The sequence below is a fragment of the Amia ocellicauda genome, chromosome 11, assembly GCF_036373705.1.
Source record: "Amia ocellicauda isolate fAmiCal2 chromosome 11, fAmiCal2.hap1, whole genome shotgun sequence".
Classification (NCBI taxonomy): domain Eukaryota; kingdom Metazoa; phylum Chordata; class Actinopteri; order Amiiformes; family Amiidae; genus Amia; species Amia ocellicauda.
Window position 1 is genome coordinate 36,672,921 of NC_089860.1, and position 18,858 is coordinate 36,691,778.

The 18,858-nt window shown below is 45.1% G+C and overlaps 1 long non-coding RNA gene and 3 other non-coding genes across 4 annotated transcripts in view; all 4 read left to right on the forward strand.

Annotated features, from left to right (window-relative positions):
* LOC136763606 (uncharacterized) overlaps positions 1-2,645 on the forward strand; it is a 3,461-nt gene extending 816 nt beyond the window's left edge. The window contains exons 3-5 of the long non-coding RNA XR_010820995.1: positions 1,698-1,772; positions 2,256-2,307; positions 2,548-2,645. This is a non-coding gene — a long non-coding RNA (uncharacterized LOC136763606). The remainder of the gene's footprint in view (positions 1-1,697; positions 1,773-2,255; positions 2,308-2,547) is intronic.
* LOC136763785 (small nucleolar RNA SNORD103/SNORD85) lies at positions 1,413-1,496 on the forward strand. Its single transcript, XR_010821097.1, has one exon. It is a non-coding gene; the product is annotated as a small nucleolar RNA SNORD103/SNORD85 (small nucleolar RNA).
* On the forward strand, positions 2,037-2,165 carry LOC136763794 (small nucleolar RNA SNORA44). Its single transcript, XR_010821105.1, has one exon. It is a non-coding gene; the product is annotated as a small nucleolar RNA SNORA44 (small nucleolar RNA).
* LOC136763805 (small nucleolar RNA SNORD99) lies at positions 2,394-2,467 on the forward strand. Its single transcript, XR_010821115.1, has one exon. It is a non-coding gene; the product is annotated as a small nucleolar RNA SNORD99 (small nucleolar RNA).
* Positions 2,646-18,858: the final 16,213 nt, after the last annotated feature.

Genomic DNA, 18,858 nt, shown 5'->3' on the forward strand with positions numbered 1-18,858 from the left:
AAATACAATTTAGTTTGGTCTTTAATTTTCAGTAATTGTTTAAACCTACCCTACACCAGGCTTAAATGGGACAAAAGCATCTCTTGCTATTGAAGCTCGCATGAAACCATTCTTATATGAAAGGGCATGTCGAGAGGGTATTTAAGGACAGACCAAACCCTTGTCGTATAAATAATTCAGAAATGGCACTGGAGACTGCAAAAGCTCTCATCAATCAATACTTGACTACATACAAAGTAATGCAAGTTTAACTAATAATAGTTGCAACGAATATGACGCATGTCTAATTTAATAATGTATTAATAGTTAATATAAAAGTGTTAAAATATATAAATTAGTGTTTATTCTGAAGTGACCACTATTAACCAACAACTCTTAATAAATTACAATAATACTCTTCTCCTTTTAACTCTAATCTTGCCATTTTTAACTAACATTTTGATTTCTAAATCAAATTTTTCCTTTACAAGAAAGTCCCTTCAGTATAAAGGTCCTCTCTTTGAACCTGGTTTTTCTTTTAGTCTGAATGGTGCTGAACATCTTCAGAATCTGGAATTAAATAAGTAAATGTCCTGTTGGAGTCGGTAAGATGGCTGTAAAATAAGCAAAACATATTGGTGACTGACTATACAAATAGGCATGTTAAAATTAGTAGTTGTATTAAACACCACTCCAAAACAATATGCATTTATATTTTAAATCTAATAAGTGTTTCACTATCAGATTGCACAGTGAGGTTTGCAGAAGCTGTCCGGTAACTAGAGGGTTAGAAATGTGATGAGCAACGGCAGGACGTGTCCCCCCTCGGTGTCGGCGAGTTGTAGGTCTAAAAACCACTCATTGAACTTCTAAAAATGTAGTATACACTTTATTATTGAATGTACTGTATTTAAACAAAATAAACTGAAGTTAAAGTTTAAAAAACTGAATTTTAACACATGTTTACAGTCCGCACTGGTGGGGTTGATGGCATTTGTGTTATTTCATTCCAGGCTTTATTTTTATTTGCATTTCCCCCCAAATTTACCTGTTATTAGTTGCCCAACTATCGCAAGTTTTTAATCTTCAGTGAGATTTGTATTTTTTACTTGACAAGCAGCCTTTTTTTTTTCTCCAAAATCATAATAGACTTTGCCGTTTAGCAACAGCAGGTAAGCCAGGCTGACGTAGGACCTGTGAGGTTTTGTTTTGTGCAGTGGTCTTGCGTAAGTCCAGAATCGCAGGCATTGGACTAAGACTTAATGCAAGATCTTCTTAGTGCAACCGGCCCCAGATTCCTGATGCAGTTTCTCTGAGGTTCAGACTAGATCAGCTGAATGCGAGGGTCTCGTGTTCGCCCCGGAGGACCTCGCGTGTCTCGCTGATGGGTTTGATCTTTGGTTCTGATTATCCACTGCAGTCAGGGGGGGTGGCCTGGCGGTGATGACACACTTGCCCTCACTGAGAGCTCGGCTCGATAATGAGAACTCTACTGTACTCAATTGTGCTGAGCCAGGCCGGCCCCCAGACTAACGAGTTGATTAGGTCTGTAGCTTTTGGCCACACGGTGATCACTACTGATGCAAAAACTCGCTCTGGGTTTTCCCAGGCTTGTGGTTTCAGAAACCGCGGTTTAATTTCTGCTCTGTACCAGCAGACTGCAAATGGAAAGCAAGGGGTACCTGCAGTAGTCTTTAATGTGAACCCTTCTCTTGCAGAACCGGCTTGGGCCGGCCTTGCTGCTTGTGGTCCATTATAACAGCGGGAAGTCGTTCTCGGAGATGCTCAGACTGGTAAGTCACAGGTCCACTATAACTAGTGATAGTTTTTGAATAAGATGTTTGTCCGAGCACCAGGTTCAGAAGCCCCGTCTATCGTGGGTGCGATCTGGGAGTATCTCCACTACCGGGCCCATCCCAGGCACCCTGGGATGGGCCTGGTAGTGAGGAGACTCTTGTGCTGATGGAGAACCCAGCCTTGTAATCTTGGGCAGTTCAAATGCACTGCGTTCTGGAGAAACTGCTGAGAATCGTCTTGAACTACAGGCTTCAGTGCCGCCGCACGCTTTCCAAGGATCGGGGCTGACCGTAGCCTCTGATTCTCCAAGAGCGTGCCAGAGCAACGGGGGGTCTTTGACAGTCCAGTCCGGTCCTTGTCTGGTGCCGTCACTCTACTCTCCCACACTTAACCCCCTCTGTGCTGGAGCCCGGTCCCATGTGACCAGTAATCTGCTTCTCCAGAAGACTCTGGCTAACTAACTCTCCCTCTCTGTGCAGGTGTTGGACTGGCGCACCCTGTCTGTTGCTGAACTGGACCCCTCACTCTGAGGTAAGCTCGACCTGCTTAGACCATTTTCTTGTAATGCCAGGCTGTTCTGTGAGTTCTGGCCCAGTCGAAGCCCTGCCCAGGGCTCTGCTGACCGGTGATGACACCCTACACAGTTGTGGACTGCTGGATGATGCTTGCGGATATGGGACTGAGGGCAGCAGAGTCCTGGTACTGGGTCAGAGTGAGAATGGGCTCGAGTGTTGTCTCATCCCTGACACTGCTTGTATCTGTGCTACACAGGGTGTGGACACGGCGCCTCGGTGACTGAGCTGCCTGGTCCGAAGGAAGCGTCTGATCTGTGCGGTTGTGTGCTTTAATAAAACTACATTATTCTGAAACCATGGTCTTGTCTTGTTAATGAAATGTTAAGCAACAGGTTTTCTGCAAACTGTGACAGAAACTGGGAGGCCTGCTGGTAATGCATGGGACCTGCTGGAAATTAGATTTTAAAAGCTGCCAATGCATTCTCAAATTTACATTGTATGCCTAGAGCCCAGTGTTAAGACGTAAAATCCATTGCACATTCTTGGGCTCTTCAAACCTACCAGCAACTGCTTCCAAAACCTCCTGCACCAAATTCTCCATGGTTGGCAGCTGGCTAGAACCCCTGGAAACAAAAACTAAATGAACCAGTTTAAGTGCCCTTGGCAGAGTAGCCACTATGACAAAGGTTAAAATATATATATATATTTCTATGCTGTCACTAAAGCTGTTCAGGATCAACTGCTACACAATACTATGGTTGGAAATGGAGTGAATTACTTCAATTGAATTGTGATCTAAAAGCTCAGAAAACATTGACTGACTAAGCAACACTTCACCTGCTGTTACACAACCTCCAGTCTTCACACAATCGCAAGCCTAATCATTTGTTACTGATTTGATGGTATAGGGATGTGCATTTGTGCTCCGAGATACCAGTGGGAATATTCATGTGCAGTTTTTTTCAGATGAATCGTGTCACTTTATTTCACAGATGTTTAGGAATTACAGCTACAGTGAACAAATCTACCACAAAAGGTCAAATACGCAGACTTTGTCCTCCCTGCCAAGGAACTATTTAGAAATGAGAGATTGGTGATCATGTTTAACTTGTCTTCAAACATTTGTTCACTATGCTTTAGTGTGCAGTGTAAATTGCTCTCCTAATGAAGCAGGTTTGTGATGATCTAGAAACAATAAAATCAACACATTGTGAGGCAATTAAGGGTTCTACATGAAATCAAAAATGTTTTTCTGCAAATAATTGAACCGTGAAAAGAGGAATCCCAGCTTAATGAACATGCGAAAGGTGACGTTTGAGAAAATGTAATGTTTTCGTTCTCTCTAGTGGATGACGAGACTAAACTGGAGACTGGTTTTTGTGTTGGGTGCTGACCTTGAGACATTGCACACCAATATAACTTAAAACTTGAAGTACAATATTTGTATTTGCAAAGCAAACTTGTCAAGAGCCATTAAATTGACTTAAATAAGCTCCTACATAACTCAAGAAATTGTATCCACAAAGGGGTGTTTTTGGTTTTATTAGAGATTCCCTGCATAGATTAATATGGGGTGCCAAATGTATAACAGCACACCCTTTTTTCAAGTGTCATTTCACAAATTTAAGTTAAACCTTGTTTTTTTTTCCACATTTAGTAAATACTTAAGCCATATATAAATATAAATGTAAAATATAAATTTAAAACTTAAATGTAAATGTTAAATATAAATGTTAAATGTGCAGTTTGCAAAATAAATATAAAGCTAACATGCAAATAATGTCTCGTGCCTCTGGTCAGTCGGCCTCTCAGCAGTGGACGGGGTGTAATGCCTTAATGGTGGCAGTGTAGTGACAGTGTAGTGTATTGTAGTGTTTTGTACTGTAGTGCAGTGACAGTGTAGTGTATTGTACTGTAGTGCAGTGACAGTGTAGTGACAGTGTAGTGTATTGTACTGTAGTGCAGTGACAGTGTAGTGTATTGTAGTGTATTGTACTGTAGTGCAGTGACAGTGTAGTGTATTGTAGTGTAGTGACAGTGTATTGTAGTGTATTGCAGTGTAGTGTATTGTAGTGCAGTGACAGTGTAGTGTATTGTAGTGTATTGTACTGTAGTGTAGTGACAGTGTAGTGTAGTGTATCGTAGTGCAGTGACAGTGTAGTGTATTGTAGTGTATTGTACTGTAGTGCAGTGACAGTGTAGTGTAGTGTATTGCAGTGTAGTGACAGTGTAGTGTATTGTAGTGCAGTGACAGTGTAGTGTATTGCAGTGCAGTGACAGTGTAGTGTAGTGACAGTGTAGTGTAGTGTAGTGTATTGTAGTGCAGTGACAGTGTAGTGTATTGCAGTGCAGTGACAGTGTAGTGTAGTGACAGTGTAGTGTAGTGTAGTGTATTGTAGTGCAGTGACAGTGTAGTGACAGTGTAGTGACAGCGGGTCCAGTGTATAATGTGTCTGTTATTAAGAGAGAGATCCTGTCCGCACACAGCACTGAAAGGAAACAAAGTTAGACATTTATTTATTTGTGGAATCAGGTCTTAAAGGCTGAAGAGAAAAAACAGCTATTCAGTTCATCAGCGCTTAGGAAGCGCAGCTCACAAGCCCAGTGTTTCTGTTATGAGATTAACTTCGGGGAAATTAAAAACATGTTGAAAATTCATCAATGCACATCTTACGAGGCATTCTCAATTAAACTATCTGAATCTCACGATCCCTCCTATATTGAGTGTTTTATACACGAGTATCCCACAATGCATCTGGTTACAGGCATGACCGGCCATTATCACAGTGCGCTGGTTCAGTGAGTGACCACTGGTGACCAGGACTGAGTGATATTTATTATAAATACAATATGAGTGACCACTGACGACCAGCACTGGGTGATATTTATTATAAATACAATATGACCACTGATGACTAGCACTGGGTGATATTTATTATAAATACAATATGCTGGTGTGATGGTGGCCAGTGTCTCAAAGGGGAAACGACTCTCTGCCAGTTTATACTCAAACCCTGGCTGCTGCTCCGCTGGCCGCTCACTGTATATAAAGTCCTGCACTGACCCTCCCGCCGCTTTCTTAGTCCGGTGATTGTTTTTAATTCAGTTTTTACTGGGAGCCAGTGTATGAGCCCATACCAGTGTCCACTCAGTGGTCAGTGACCTGCAGCTCCACTGACCGCATCACGGAAACGCAGCTGCCATTACAGGTCACTGAAGCCCCGCCCACTGCTAGAGGCGGGGCGGTCCGGGGGGCGGGGCGTTATTTGCATGTGAGCTTTATATTTATTTTGCAAACTGCGCATTTATCATTTAGATTTAACATTTATATTAATATTTAACATTTAGATTTATATACGGCTTAATTATTTACTAAATGTGGAAAAAAAACACCAGGTTTAACTTAAATGTGTGAAAAAAGTGCACTGTTTTACATTTGGCGCCGACAGATTGAACTAATATTTCCCAAAGGAGAATTGCTGGCAAAAAAGGTCCATGTGAGGTAAGTCTTTTCCAGAGGTTAGTGTCAATTGCTGGTTTGTTGGTCAAGCCCTGCCTTTGCCAAATGTTCAACACATGTACATATTTGTCTGTTTAAGAAAAAAGGGCCAATCATGTGTAAGAATAGAGCAGACACTAATTCAATCATATATCAATTAACTAATTCAACAACTTCACAAATGGCATTTTCTGCACAAGAGAACGATCTGCCCGCTGAAATCTGAAATTGGGGTTTTCTTAACATTTTGAGCCACACTGACGCCTGGAGGCTGCAATACAGGTGAACATTTGAATTATTGGACACGTGTATACAACAGGGTTAAATGCTACTACCGATCAAAACCAGCGACCACTGTAGAGCCAATTATGCATTTTATAAAAAATTGAGCTTCAGAGTGTTTTGCATTATATTTCTGGTAATTTCACGACCCTTTAGTGTCACTTCTCTTTCGTAGAAAAGGAGTTTGCCACTATAAGGGTGGGTTACATGTATAGGTTAGCCTATGTTCTTGTGTTGATCTGATCACATTTCAGCATTTTAAATACATAAAGGTGTGATTGGGATTAGTATGAAATGTAGAAAAACAACAGACTCGTTATATTGCATGTGTGTTCCTTAATTATAATGAATGCTAGGCAACATCTGATAATAATATTAATACATTATACACAAATCAGCGAAGTGAATTAAACCATTAGATTTCATCCATCATTGCGTGTTTTCGAATGATTTCTATACTGGTGTCATTGTATAATTTGCTAACAATAACAACTAGACGTCTCTCGAAGATCACAATAGTCTTTTTTGTTTTGTGTTATCTGCGCAGAATATACACAGTTATATATTTTAAGTTTAATATAACATTATATATATTATTATATATTATTATTATTATTATTATTATTATTAATAATAATAATAATAATAATAATAATAATAATAATAATAATATTTCTTGGCAGACGCCCTTATCCAGGGCGACTTAAACATAAGTGCAAAACAAAGTACAAAAATACAGTTCAATAAAGGCATCAATCATTACAAATTCAATTTAACTAAAACACAGCATTTTACAACTTCCAATTTACACAGGTAAGTACAGTAAGTGAGGTCCTACATCCTGGACGGTAAAGCTAAGTCCTGTCAAGATGTAGAGTCACAGTCAAGGGCTACGGGAAAGGGAGCAAGGAGGAAAACAAATCGAAAACAAGAAGCATAATAAAGTAGTAGTAGACCTAGTAGTAGTAGTAGTAGTAGTATAAAAACGTTGTTAAAATGACCCATGTTCTAACTTTAACATTCAACTTTGACATTTAGTGCATTCACGCACAAGGCTATTCAGCATGTCTTATAGAAAGGCGTCCAATGACGCTGTACAGTATATAAACATAGAAGCAAACGGATATTTTTATTTTATGATGGCCGTGCTCTTTATGATTCGTAATAGATGTAAATTACGACCTTTGAGTGATACATAATTTCCGTGTGGGTTTAAATTGTAATTTATTCTATTATATGTTTAAAACGCTATTATCAGTGTGCTGTAAGGCATCGAGGTCTTTGTTACGTCATGTATTCGAAACAGGGCATTGCGTCTTTTCGCCATTATGACGTCATGGTGGTTCTCGAACACCTTAGACTATAAGTTTGTGAGCACAGCTAATACTCATACTAAATGTGCTACTGTCCAGTGAAGATGGATTTGAAGTCGATGTTGCCATACACTGTCCCTGGAGCTGTGCTGGCGGCTGTCGCGTGGCAGTGCTACAAGACACCCCAAAACAAAAACAAAGTGGAAGATTCTGCAGGTGGGTCATAAACCTTAGAATTGTTTCATCATCTCTTTGTCTAATGCTATTGCTTGTGTTGTAAAGAAGACTCTGAACCTTCCTGTACCATTGCCAACAAGTCTAGCTAATTACACCTTGCAAAACAAAATTAAACATACAAAGGTCCATTACTTTAGTCTCCACCTTACAAGAGTTTCCTGTCAATTGCTCTTGCTCCTCCAAGTCTTAAAATTTGAAACATCCTTCTGCAGCACCTTGCACACAATCAGTGAACAGTCTTCATGTGTAACTGCAAATTAGTGCTGTCAAAAAGCTTTTGTTTTTAAGATGAAAACAGGGTTTTTACTTTTGTACAACCCAAATGTTAGCACAATGCATATCAAATGTTCAACAGTCTCATTATGGTGTCTTGGTGGTGTGTGTGTAGAATTTATTAATCTGAACTCTCCAGCACAGGTGGCAGAGGGGACCACGGAGGTCTGATGCCAGAGCTCAGCAGCTCAGTAAGGGCCAGGTCAGCTCAGGCTGCATGTGGTGAATGTAGCTGGGACAGTGCACACTCCCCTGCTTCACTAGCCTATGTGGAAATGTGCCCCCCCCACGCCTGTGTCATGCTTCAGGGCAGAGCGGGGCCCTGAAGCTTTGTGTTGACTGTACACTGTGTTGTTTGCAGGCTCCGATGTGCAGACCATGCCAGCAGAGGAGATCGCCGGCTGCGCCAGCCAAGCCACACGGGCGCAGACACCAGATCCCAACATCCAGGAGGCCATGGTTCCCAAGGTGAGAACGTCTGAAGGAAGGCCAGAGAATCTGAGGACGGCTAGAAGGGAAACTGACGCTTAGGAGATTGAGGGGGAATCAGGCTGCTTCACTGGGGAGCTCACTGCCTAACCTTCCCATGTTGAAACCCAGGCTATTGTCAGTACCCCAGGCTACTAGAGGCTGGTGAAGAGGTAGTGGTGCCACCTGATCCACAGGCTGGGGATGAGGTGTGTAGCCAATATACACAATAATAGCTTGACTGGAGAGAGAAGCAGAAGACTCAGTGCATTCAGGACTGTGACACCCTTTTGTGTGCGTCTGTCTGGTGTATGTCAGCTGTAATTGTGTGTCTCCGTGTGTGTCTGTCCATCCACAGGAGGAGCTCTGCACACTGCAAAAGAGCCATGATGAAGCCCTGGAGACAGTGCGCGCCATGGAGGGCCAGCTGGAGACCCTCCAACGTGACATGAATGAATTGCGGCTCACCCTACAAAACGCAGAAGAGGACAGGAGCATGGTAAGGAGGGCAGGGCTGTATCCTTGCAATCATCATTTCACTGTATTTTAGGCCGTACAGAAGATGTAGGTATATGCCACAATGTGTTTGAAGACTAGTATAGTCCTATACTATAGTTTTATGGATATTGTCCAACCCTAATGGTGAGAGAATCTCTCCTCACAGGCCCTCACACTCTCTATCTAACTCTGATTAAGCTCTTCTCGGTTGGAGCAAAAATCAAGTTGAGAGTTTTATCCCTGATATGTAATATAAAGGTCAAATCAGCTGTTTTGGAATCCAGCAGTGTGTGGAACGGGTCTGTTCCCTTGTGTTGCAGGAGCTGCAGAGACACAGGCAGGAGAAGATGGAGCTGGAGGCTCAAGTCTGCGCTCATCAGGACAAAGAGACGCTCAGGAGGGTGAGTACCGAAGGTTTCTGGTGATTTTGGTGTGTCCAGCGCAGCCCCGGATTCCCACAGTTAAAGTTATCGTGTAAGAAAACAAACCAGGAAAAACATCACAAATGTTACAAGTTACCTCAAGGGCCTGGATGATTCTCAGTATAAATATAATAGTGTGACGGGGTGGGGTTGGGCAGAGGTCCCCGGCAGACAAGCGGGACCCCCCGTTTCATCCCACACAAAGCAACCTTCCATATAACTCCTGGGACTACGCCACCTTTAGGTTTATTATGGTGAGGGGAAACCCCTTACTATCCCACGTAACATGCAGTCGCCCACAGAGCCACCATGGACAGAATCAAATACACAATGTTTATTCATGATACACATTGAGACCAGATCCACATTTGCCTCATTCAAAAGGGAAAACAAATACTTGATACTCAACGAAAACACACAAACAATACAATCATACATCCATCTTCATAACCACTTATCCATGTGGGTCGAGGGGGACGCCAGAGCTGAACCCAGCAAACATAGTTCGCAAGGTGGGAATACACCCAGGATGGGACACCAGTCCATTGCTGGGCACACACACACACAGGACAAATTAGTGTGGCCAATCAACCTAACCAGCACATCTTTGGATGGGGGGAGAACATACAAACTCCACACAGACAGACACCCTGAGCCGATACTCGAACCCAGGACCCCTGGAGCTGTGAGGCAGGAGCACTAACCACCACACCACCATGCCACCCTACAACCATACATAGAAAACGAAATCCTTAGATTATTAAAAACACTCCTTCCCTTTCTTACGATAATGAGACTCAAGACAGACATACAAACTAAAGAGATCCCGTTTCCCTTCAGCTCCCTCCCTTTTCTCTTCATTCAGAGACCTTTAAGCCGTCCTTCCTTCGCCCCCTCCATGGCTTCCTTTAGAATCCAGTGTCCACATAATAAGCAGTCCGTCTCATTCCGCCAGTGCAGCAAAGTCCAGGCACGGCACCCACAGAGCCACCAGTAAATACAGCGCTTATTTCCCACCCGCATCTTCTAACAGCCCGATAACTACGACATGCTCCAATACAACTCTCCACATTGCCAAGGCCGTGCCATTTGACTACAGCACGCAGGGGAGGCCCGAGCTGTACCATGGCACTGTACTCTGCTTCCAGTCGCTCTCCTCGGAGCCCCCCGCCGACTATCCTGAATACATATAGCAATGTCCACTCAACTCTGGACAGTGCATCAAACTCCGTCTCGGGTCTCGGGTCTCGGGTCCCCATGATACACGGAAGGGGGGCGGCAACCACCGATTTCAACCTTTCCATACGGCAGGCTGCCGCACACACCTGTCACTTCCACATCTCCCGATCTCTGAACTCTCTCTCAGCCCCTGCTTTTGAATCCGGGTCTCTCACGCAGAGGGGACGCCTCCCAATTCAAAATCCAGTGTGTGTGCAGTTAGATGATTTCTTTAAATCAATAATTAGTTAAATACACACGTGTTAACGCAATCATGGAGGAAAACAATAAAATAACTAAGGCACTTTTGCGCAATCAAAATAATCAACACAACAACCAAAAAAAACAAAGCCCTGTTACCTCCTGTGACACTAGCTTGGCTGGAGAGGAAAGCAGAAGACTCAGTGCGTTCAGGACTGTGACACCCTTTTGTGTGCGTCTGTCTGGTGTATGTCAGCTGTAATTGTGTGTCTCTGTGTGTGTCTGTCCATCCACAGGAGGAGCTCTGCACACTGCATGAGAGACTTAGTGAAGCCCTGGCGAAAGCGTATGTCATGGAGAGTCGGTGGGAAACCCTTCAATTTGACATGACTGAATTGCGGCTCACCCTGGAGAACGCAGAAGAGGACAGGAGCATAGTAAGGAGGGCAGGGCTGTATCCTTGCCATCATCATTTCACTGTATTTTAGGCCGTACAGAAGATGTTGGTATATGCCACAATGTGTTTGAAGACTAGTATAGTCCTATACTACAGTTTTATGGACATTGTCCAACCCTAATGGTGAGAGAATCTCTCCTCACAGGCCCTCACACTCTCTATCTAACTCTGATTAAGCTCTTCTCGGTTGTAGCAAAAATCAAGTTGAGAGTTTTAACCCTGATATGTAATATAAAGGTCAAATCAGCTGTTTTGGAATCCAGCAGTGTGTGGAACGGGCCTGTTCCCTTGTGTTGCAGGAGCAGCAGAGACACAGGCAGGAGAAGATGGAGCTGGAGACTCGAGTCTGCGCTCTTCAGGACAAAGAGACGCTCAGGAAGGTGAGTATCGAAGGTGTCTGATGATTTTGGTGACACTGGACGGCCTGCCCGTCACTGACATCCCTTCTGTGTTCATAACTGGAGGGAGGTCTGTGTGTAATCCACACAGCCACCCATGTGTCCAGCGCAGCCCCGGGTTCCCACAGTTAAAGTTATTGTGTAAGAAAATAATAAACCAGGAAAAACATCACAAATGTTACAAGTTACCCCAAGGGCCTGGATCATTCTCAGTATAAATATAATAGCTTGGCTGCAGAGGAAAGCAGAAGACTCAGTGCATTCAGGACTGTGACACCCTTTTGTGTGCGTCTGTCTGGTGTATGTCAGCTGTAATTGTGTGTCTCCGTGTGTGTCTGTCCATCCACAGGAGGAGCTCTGCACACTGCAAAAGAGCTGTGATGAAGCCCTGGAGACAGTGCGCGCCATGGAGGGTCAGCGGGAGACCCTGCTACGTCACATGGACGAATTGCGGCTCACCCTGCAAAACGCAGAAGAGGACAGGAGCATAGTAAGGAGGGCAGGGCTGTATCCTTGCCATCATCATTTCACTGTGTTTTATGCCGTACAGAAGATGTTGGTATATGCCACAATGTGTTTGAAGACTAGTATAGTCCTATACTATAGTTTTATGGACATTGTCCAACCCTAATGGCGAAAGAATCTCTCCTCACAGGCCCTCACACTCTCTATCTAACTCTGATTAAGCTCTTCTCGGTTGGAGCAAAAATCAAGTTGAGAGTTTTAACCCTGATATGTAATATAAAGGTCAAATCAGCTGTTTTGGAATCCAGCAGTGTGTGGAACAGGCCTGTTCTCTTGTGTTGCAGGAGCTGCAGAGACACAGGCAGGAGAAGATGGAGCTGGAGGCTCAAGTCTGCGGTCTTCAGGACAAAGAGACGCTCAGGAAGGTGAGTATCGAAGGTTTCTGGTGATTTTGGTGTGTCCAGCGCAGCCCCGGATTCCCACAGTTAAAGTTATCGTGTAAGAAAACAAACCAGGAAAAACATCACAAATGTTACAAGTTACCTCAAGGGCCTGGATGATTCTCAATATAAATATAATAGTGTGACGGGGTGGGGTTGGGCAGAGGTCCCCGGCAGACAAGCGGGACCCTCCGTTTAATCCCACACGAAGCAACCTTCCATATAACTCCTGGGACTACGCCACCTTTAGGTATATTATGTTGAGGGGAAACCCCTTACTATCCCAAGTAACATGCAGTTGCCCACAGAGCCACCATGGACATAATCAAATACACAATGTTTATTCATGATACACATTGAGACCAGATCCACATTTGCCTCATTCAAAAGGGAAAACAAATACTTGATACTCAACGAAAACACACAAACAATACAACCACTTATCCATGTGGGTCGAGGGGGACGCCAGAGCTGATCCCAGCAAACATAGTGCACAAGGTGGGAATACACCCAGGATGGGACACCAGTCCATCACTGGGCACACACACTCACAGGACAAATTAGTGTGGCCAATCAACCTAACCAGCACATCTTTGGATGGGGGGAGGAAACCCACACGGGCACGGGGAGAACATACAAACTCCACACAGACAGTCACCCTGAGCCGATACTTGAACCCAGGAACCTTGGAGCTATGAGGCAGGAGCACTAACCACCGCACCACCATGCCACCCTACAACCATACGTAGAAAACGAAATCCTTAGATTATTAAAAACACTCCTTCCCTTTCTTACGATAATGAGACTCAAGACAGACATACAAACTAAAGAGATCCCGTTTCCCTTCAGCTCCCTCCCTTTTCTCTTCATTCAGAGTCCTTTAAGCCGTCCTTCCTTCGCCCCCTCCATGGCTTCCTTTAGAATCCAGTGTCCACATAATAAGCAGTCCGTCTCATTCCGCCAGTGCAGCAAAGTCCAGGCACGGCACCCACAGAGCCACCAGTAAATACAGCGCTTATTTCCCACCCGCATCTTCTAACAGCCCGATAACTACGACATGCTCCAATACAACTCTCCACATTGCCAAGGCCGCGCCATTCAACTACAGCACGAAGGGGAGGCCCGAGCTGTACCATGGCACTGTACTCTGCTTCCAGTCGCTCTCCTCGGAGCCCCCCGCCGACTGTCCTGAATACATATAGCAATGTCCACTCAACTCTGGACAGTGCATCAAACTCCGTCTCGGGTCTCGGGTCTCGGGTCACCATGATACACGGAAGGGGGGCGGCAACCACCGATTTCAACCTTTCCATACGGCAGGCTGCCGCACACACCTGTCACTTCCACATCTCCCGATCTCTGAACTCTCTCTCAGCCCCTCCTTTTGAATCCGGGGCTCTCACGCAGAGGGGACGCCTCCCAATTCAAAAACCAGTGTGTGTGCAGTTAGATGATTTCTTTAAATCAATAATTAGTTAAATACACACGTGTTAACGCAATCATGGAGGAAAACAACAAAATAACTAAGGCACTTTTGCGCAATCAAAATAATCAACACAACAACCAAAAAAAACAAAGCCCTGTTACCTCCTGTGACACTAGCTTGGCTGGAGAGGAAAGCAGAAGACTCAGTGCATTCAGGACTGTGACACCCTTTTGTGTGCGTCTGTCTGGTGTATGTCAGCTGTAATTGTGTGTCTCTGTGTGTGTCTGTCCATCCACAGGAGGAGCTCTGCACACTGCATGAGAGCCTTAGTGAAGCCCAGGCGAAAGCGTATGTCATGGAGAGTCGGTGGGAAACCCTGCAATTTGACATGACTGAATTGCGGCTCACCCTGGAAAACTCAGAAGAGGACAGGAGCATAGTAAGGAGGGCAGGGCTGTATCCTTGCCATCATCATTTCACTGTATTTTAGGCCGTACAGAAGATGTTGGTATATGCCACAATGTGTTTGAAGACTAGTATAGTCCTATACTACAGTTTTATGGACATTGTCCAACCCTAATGGTGAGAGAATCTCTCCTCACAGGCCCTCACACTCTCTATCTAACTCTGATTAAGCTCTTCTCGGTTGGAGCAAAAATCAAGTTGAGAGTTTTAACCCTGATATGTAATATAAAGGTCAAATCAGCTGTTTTGGAATCCAGCAGTGTGTGGAACGGGCCTGTTCCCTTGTGTTGCAGGAGCAGCAGAGACACAGGCAGGAGAAGATGGAGCTGGAGGCTCGAGTCTGCGCTCTTCAGGACAAAGAGACGCTCAGGAAGGTGAGTATCGAAGGTGTCTGATGATTTTGGTGACACTGGACGGCCTGCCTGTCACTGACATCCCTTCTGTGTTCATAACTGGAGGGAGGTCTGTGTGTAATCCACACAGCCACCCATGTGTCCAGCGCAGCCCCGGATTCCCACAGTTTAAGTTATTGTGTAAGAAAATACTAAACCAGGAAAAACATCACAAATGTTACAAGTTACCCCAAGGGCCTGGATCATTCTCAGTATAAATATAATAGCTTGGCTGGAGAGGAAAGCAGAAGACTCAGTGCATTCAGGACTGTGACACCCTTTTGTGTGCGTCTGTCTGGTGTATGTCAGCTGTAATTGTGTGTCTCCGTGTGTGTCTGTCCATCCACAGGAGGAGCTCTGCACACTGCAAAAGAGCTGTGATGAAGCCCTGGAGACAGTGCGCGCCATGGAGGGTCAGCGGGAGACCCTGCTACGTGAAATGGACGAATTGCGGCTCACCCTGCAAAACGCAGAAGAGGACAGGAGCATAGTAAGGAGGGCAGGGCTGTATCCTTGCCATCATCATTTCACTGTATTTTAGGCCGTACAGAAGATGTTGGTATATGCCACAATGTGTTTGAAGACTAGTATAGTCCTATACTATAGTTTTATGGACATTGTCCAACCCTAATGGTGAGAGAATCTCTCCTCACAGGCCCTCACACTCTCTATCTAACTCTGATTAAGCTCTTCTCGGTTGTAGCAAAAATCAAATTGATAGTTTTAACCCTGATATGTAATATAAAGGTCAAATCAGCCGTTTTGGAATCCAGCAGTGTGTGGAACGGGCCTGTTCTCTTGTGTTGCAGGATCTGCAGAGACACAGGCAGGAGAAGATGGAGCTGGAGGCTCAAGTCTGCGCTCATCAGGACAAAGAGACGCTCAGGAAGGTGAGTATCGAAGGTGTCTGATGATTTTGGTGACACTGGACGGCCTGCCCGTCACTGACATCCCTTCTGTGTTCATAACTGGAGGGAGGTCTGTGTGTAATCCACACAGCCACCCATGTGTCCAGCGCAGCCCCGGATTCCCACAGTTAAAGTTATTGTGTAAGAAAATACTAAACCAGGAAACACATCACAAATGTTACAAGTTACCCCAAGGGCCTGGATCATTCTCAGTATAAATATAATAGCTTGGCTGGAGAGGAAAGCAGAAGACTCAGTGCATTCAGGACTGTGACACCCTTTTGTGTGCGTCTGTCTGGTGTATGTCAGCTGTAATTGTGTGTCTCCGTGTGTGTCTGTCCATCCACAGGAGGAGCTCTGCACACTGCAAAAGAGCTGTGATGAAGCCCTGGAGACAGTGCGCGCCATGGAGGGTCAGCAGGAGACCCTGCTACGTGAAATGGACGAATTGCGGCTCACCCTGCAAAATGCAGAAGAGGACAGGAGCATAGTAAGGAGGGCAGGGCTGTATCCTTGCCATCATCATTTCACTGTATTTTAGGCCGTACAGAAGATGTTGGTATATGCCACAATGTGTTTGAAGACTAGTATAGTCCTATACTATAGTTTTATGGACATTGTCCAACCCTAATGGCGAGAGAATCTCTCCTCACAGGCCCTCACACTCTCTATCTAACTCTGATTAAGCTCTTCTCGGTTGGAGCAAAAATCAAGTTGAGAGCTTTAACCCTGATATGTAATATAAAGGTCAAATCAGCTGTTTTGGAATCCAGCAGTGTGTGGAACGGGCCTGTTCTCTTGTGTTGCAGGATCTGCAGAGACACAGGCAGGAGAAGATGGAGCTGGAGGCTCAAGTCTGCGCTCTTCAGGACAAAGAGACGCTCAGGAAGGTCAGTACCGAAGGTGTCTGGTGATTTTGGTGACACTGGACGGCCTGCCCGTCACTGACATCCCTTCTGTGTTTATAACTGGAGGGAGGTCTGTGTGTAATCCACACAGCCACCCATGTGTCCAGCGCAGCCCCGGATTCCCACAGTTAAAGTTATTGTGTAAGAGAATAATAAACCAGGAATAACATCACAAATATTACAAGTTACCCCAAGGGCCTGGATGATTCTCCGTATAAATATAATAGCTTGGCTGGAGAGGAAAGCAGAAGACTCAGTGCATTCAGGACTGTGACACCCTTTTGTGTGCGTCTGTCTGGTGTATGTCAGCTTTAATTGTGTGTCTCCGTGTGTGTCTGTCCATCCACAGGAGGAGCTCTGCACACTGCAAAAGAGCTGTGATGAAGCCCTGGAGACAGTGCGCGCCATGGAGGGTCAGCGGGAGACCCTGCTACGTGACATGGACGAATTGCGGCTCACCCTGGAAGAAGAGGAAGAGGAGAAGTGTCAGGCTCTCAGGGATACTGCTTTGATGAGCATGGTAAGGAGGGCAGGGCTGTATCCTTGCCATCATCATTTCACTGTATTTTAGGCCGTACAGAAGATGTTGGTATATGCCACAATGTGTTTGAAGACTAGTATAGTCCTATACTATAGTTTTATGGACATTGTCCAACCCTAATGGCGAGAGAATCTCTCCTCACAGGCCCTCACACTCTCTAACTCTGATTAAGCTCTTCTCGGTTGGAGCAAAAATCAAGTTGAGAGCTTTAACCCTGATATGTAATATAAAGGTCAAATCAGCTGTTTTGGAATCCAGCAGTGTGTGGAACGGGCCTGTTCTCTTGTGTTGCAGGAGCTGAACAGACACAGGCAGGGGAAGATGGAGCTGGAGGCTCAAGTCTGCGCTCTTCAGGACAAAGAGACGCTCAGGAAGGTGAGTACCGAAGGTGTCTGGTGATTTTGGTGACACTGGACGGCCTGCCCGTCACTGACATCCCTTCTGTGTTTATAACTGGAGGGAGGTCTGTGTGTAATCCACACAGCCACCCATGTGTCCAGCGCAGCCCCGGATTCCCACAGTTAAAGTTATTGTGTAAGAGAATAATAAACCAGGAAAAACATCACAAATGTTACAAGTTACCCCAAGGGCCTGGATGATTCTCCGTATAAATATAATAGCTTGGCTGGAGAGGAAAGCAGAAGACTCAGTGCATTCAGGACTGTGACACCCTTTTGTGTGCGTCTGTCTGGTGTATGTCAGCTTTAATTGTGTGTCTCCGTGTGTGTCTGTCCATCCACAGGAGGAGCTCTGCACACTGCAAAAGAGCTGTGATGAAGCCCTGGAGACAGTGCGCGCCATGGAGGGTCAGCGGGAGACCCTGCTACGTGACATGGACGAATTGCGGCTCACCCTGGAAGAAGAGGAAGAGGAGAAGTGTCAGGCTCTCAGGGATACTGCTTTGATGAGCATGGTAAGGAGGGCAGGGCTGTATCCTTGCCATCATCATTTCACTGTATTTTAGGCCGTACAGAAGATGTTGGTATATGCCACAATGTGTTTGAAGACTAGTATAGTCCTATACTATAGTTTTATGGACATTGTCCAACCCTAATGGCGAGAGAATCTCTCCTCACAGGCCCTCACACTCTCTATCTAACTCTGATTAAGCTCTTCTCGGTTGGAGCAAAAATCAAGTTGAGAGTTTTAACCCTGATATGTAATATAAAGGTCAAATCAGCTGTTTTGGAATCCAGCAGTGTGTGGAACGGGCCTGTTCTCTTGTGTTGCAGGAGCTGAAGAGACACAGGCAGGGGAAGATGGAGCTGGAGGCTCAAGTCTGCGCTCTTCAGGAAAAAGAGACGCTCAGGAAGGTGAGTACCGAAGGTGTCTGGTGATTTTGGTGACACTGGACGGCCTGCCCGTCACTGACATCCCTTCTGTGTTTATAACTGGAGGGAGGTCTGTGTGTAATCCACACAGCCACCCATGTGTCCAGCGCAGCCCCGGATTCCCACAGTTAAAGTTATTGTGTAAGAGAATAATAAACCAGGAAAAACATCACAAATGTTACAAGTTACCCCAAGGGCCTGGATCATTCTCAGTATAAATATAATAGCTTGGCTGGAGAGGAAAGCAGAAGACTCAGTGCATTCAGGACTGTGACACCCTTTTGTGTGCGTCTGTCTGGTGTATGTCAGCTGTAATTGTGTGTCTCCGTGTGTGTCTGTCCATCCACAGGAGGAGCTCTGCACACTGCAAAAGAGCTGTGATGAAGCCCTGGAGACAGTGCGCGCCATGGAGGGTCAACGGGAGA